This window comes from Myotis brandtii, unplaced genomic scaffold, assembly GCF_000412655.1.
Source record: "Myotis brandtii unplaced genomic scaffold, ASM41265v1 scaffold1057, whole genome shotgun sequence".
Classification (NCBI taxonomy): domain Eukaryota; kingdom Metazoa; phylum Chordata; class Mammalia; order Chiroptera; family Vespertilionidae; genus Myotis; species Myotis brandtii.
Genome location: NW_005353568.1, coordinates 106948 through 110510, shown reverse-complemented (window position 1 = coordinate 110510; position 3563 = coordinate 106948).

Sequence of the window (3563 nt, the reverse complement as noted above, 5' to 3'; positions counted from 1 at the left end):
AGAGCAGGAACCATGTGGCTGGGGCTGGGCCGTGAGCAGCCGGGGCTCAGCATGCCCTTGGCAGCCAGGACGTGGCCAGGACCCAGGCTGGGCGGTGGGGGAGTGACAGCGAGACTCCCTCGCTCCAAAGCTCTGGGTGCCGTGGGGGGCGCACACGAGTGACCAGTGAGGGTGCCGAGGGGGCAGGCACACCTCCGGTGTCTGTGGATGCCAAGCAGGCTGGTGCCCCTGGCAGACGGGGTGTCACTGCCAACGTTGGGAGGTGCCAGGAGGAGCGGCCTGGAGGAGACCCGGGGGCTGCCCATGGGGGTGGCAGGCCCGGGGGGCTGGCGGCCGAGGCTGAGGGGCACCAGCTTGTTATCCAGAAACCGGAGACTCTCAGGAGGGCCAGGCTCCCTGCTCTTTCCAGAACGATCCACGTCCCACAAGCGCCAGACACGGACCAGGGCCCCTCTCTCCACAGCTTCCCGCGGACGCGTGAGGCAGAAACGGGACCCACCTTGGGACGCGGTGGCCTCCCCCAGGCTCCCGCCTCCCTCTGCCTCTTGTCCTCGCAGCAGCCAGGGGACGGTCAGGGCAGGGCCACACCTGTGCCTGGGCTCAGTCACCCTCAGGCCTGGTCACCCCCTGGCCTTTTGTCCTCTCTGCCCCCCAGCCTGCCCGCTGCTCACCGGCCCCAGGCCCTCCCTCCACCCTGGGAATCTGGCAGCTCCCATCACTGTCAGGCAGTGCTGGCTGGTGTCCTGCTCTGTGACTGTCCCGGGCACCATCCCCAGGAGCAGCCAGCCCGGCCCCCGGCTGCCAGCACCTCGTGGGAGTCCTGCCCTAGGCCTGGCCCTCAGGCTGGGGTCCAGGAGCCCTTGTCCCAGGTCTCCCGCCTCCCCTGGTGCCCTGGCCCCAAGGCCCCCTCCAGCCCCTGTCTGGGCCCAGGCAGGCCCGGGTTTTCCCCGAGGCCTGGAGGCTGCCTTGCCAGCACAGGGACCTGCACAGGCCAGAGGGCTGGTGGGTGTCCCAGCAACCTCGGGGGCCAGACCCGGAGCTGCAGGTGGGCCCGACCTGCTCTGCCCCCACCCCACACAGGCCCGGCTCTGCCTCACTCGGCCGCTCCCAGCTCTGCTGACTCCCCCACGGCTCCCACTCCACTCCTGCTTGGGGCCTTCCTCCAGCACAGAGCACATGCCCCTCCCAGAGGAGACCCCAGGCAGGACCGGGCACTTGGGGAGTGAGCTATGGGGCTGGTGGACCCCACACTTGGCATGTTCTCCCCCCACAGGGAACAGCCAGGCCGGAGTGAGCCTCAGTGGTTCTCAACCTCGGGAGCCAGACCCGGAGCTGCAGGTGGGCCCGGCCTGCTCTGCCCCCACCCCACACAGGCCCGGCTCTGCCTCGCTCGGCCGCTCCCAGCTCTGCTGACTCCCCCACGGCTCCCACTCCGCTCGTGCTTGGGGTCCTCCTCCAGCACAGAGCACGCACCCCTCCCAGAGGAGACCCCAGGCAGGCCCGGGCACTTGGGGAGTGAGCCGTGGGGCTGGTGGACCCCACACTCGGCATGTTCACCCCCACAGGGAGCAGCCAGGCCGGAGTGAGCCTCCCTGGGTCTCCCGTAGCCAAAGGGGGACTGTGCATTATAGGGAGTGTGAGTGAGCATGTGGGTGTGCAAGAGTGTGTGAGAGTGTGTGAAAGAATGTGTGACTGTGAGAGTGTGTGATTGTGAGTGTGAGTGAGTGTGTGAGAATGGTAGAGAGTGTGTGACTGAGAATGTGAGTGTGTGTGAGTGTGATAGAGCATGTGACTGTGTGAATGTGACTTTGTGAGTATAAGAGTAAGTGTAAGAGGGAGTGTGAGTGTGAGAGAGTGTTAGCGAGAGTATATGACTGTGAGAGTGTGTGTGAGTGTGATAGAGCATGTGAATATGTGACTTTGTGAGTGTGAGAGTGAGTGTAAGAGGGAGTGGGAGTGTGAGAGTGTGAGCGAGAATGTATGACTGTGAGAGTGTGCGTGTGAGAGCCTGACTGTGAGAGTGTGTGAGTGTGAGTGTGTGAGAATGTGTGACAGGTGAGTGTGTGAGAGTGAGTGTGTGAGAGTGTGTGTGATAGATGAGTTGAGTGTGTCAGTGTGTGTGAGAGTGTGTGATAGATGAGTGAGTGTGTGAGAGGGAGTGTGTGAGAGTGAGTGTATGAGTGAGTGTGATAGATGAGTGAGTGTGTGAGAGTGTGTGATAGATGAGTGAGTGTGCGAGTGTGTGCCCATAAGTAAATGTGTGGGTGTGAGTGTCTGTCCATCTCTGGATGTGAGTGAAACATGTGGTCTGAGTGTGGAGGCCAGGCAGTGGTTGGGAACCCGTGTAAATGCTCTGTGTGTGCAGGGAGGAGTGTGGCTGATTGTGCACGTGGTGTGTGTGTGTGTGTGTGTGTGTGTGTGTGTGTGTGGCCCACACCTGGCTCCTGGGCCTGCTGCTCCCTTTACTGCCCTTTCTCTCAGTGTCTGTTTGTCCCCTGGGTCCTCCTCTCCCGGCCTGGCTCTGTGTCTCCCACTTCTGCTTCCCTGTCCCTGTCTGTGTCTCTGTCTGTCCCCGTGTCTCTGTCTGTCCCCGTGTCTCTGTCTGTCCCCGTGTCTCTGTCTGTCCCCGTGTCTCTGTCTGTCCCCGTGTCTCTGTCTGTCCCCGTGTCTCTGTCTGTCCCTGTCTGTGTCTCTGTCTGTGTCCTGTCTGTCCCTGTCTATGTCTCTGTCTGTGTCTCTGTCTGTCCCTGTGTCTCTGTCTGTCCTCGTGTCTCTGTCTGTCCTGGGTCCTCCTCTCCCGGCCTGGCTCTGTGTCTCCCACTTCTGCTTCCCTGTCCCTGTCTGTGTCCCTGTCCCTGTCCCTGTCCCTGTCTGTTCCTGTCTGTGTCTGTGTCTGTGTCTGTGTCCCTGTCTCTGTCTGTGTCTCTGTCTGTCCCTGTGTCTCTGTCTGCCCCCAGAGTGTGTGACTGAGAATGTGAGTGTGTGTGAGTGTGATAGAGCATGTGACTGTGTGAATGTGACTTTGTGAGTATAAGAGTAAGTGTAAGAGGGAGTGTGAGTGTGAGAGAGTGTTAGCGAGAGTATATGACTGTGAGAGTGTGTGTGAGTGTGATAGAGCATGTGAATATGTGACTTTGTGAGTGTGAGAGTGAGTGTAAGAGGGAGTGGGAGTGTGAGAGTGTGAGCGAGAATGTATGACTGTGAGAGTGTGAGTGTGAGAGCCTGACTGTGAGAGTGTGTGAGTGTGAGTGTGTGAGAATGTGTGACAGGTGAGTGTGTGAGAGTGAGTGTGTGAGAGTGTGTGTGATAGATGAGTTGAGTGTGTCAGTGTGTGTGAGAGTGTGTGATAGATGAGTGAGTGTGTGAGAGGGAGTGTGTGAGAGTGAGTGTATGAGTGAGTGTGATAGATGAGTGAGTGTGTGAGAGTGAGTGTGTGAGAGTGAGTGTATGAGTGAGTGTGATAGATGAGTGAGTGTGTGAGAGTGAGTGTGTGAGAGTGAGTGTATGAGTGAGTGTGATAGATGAGTGAGTGTGTGAGAGTGTGTGATAGATGAGTGAGTGTG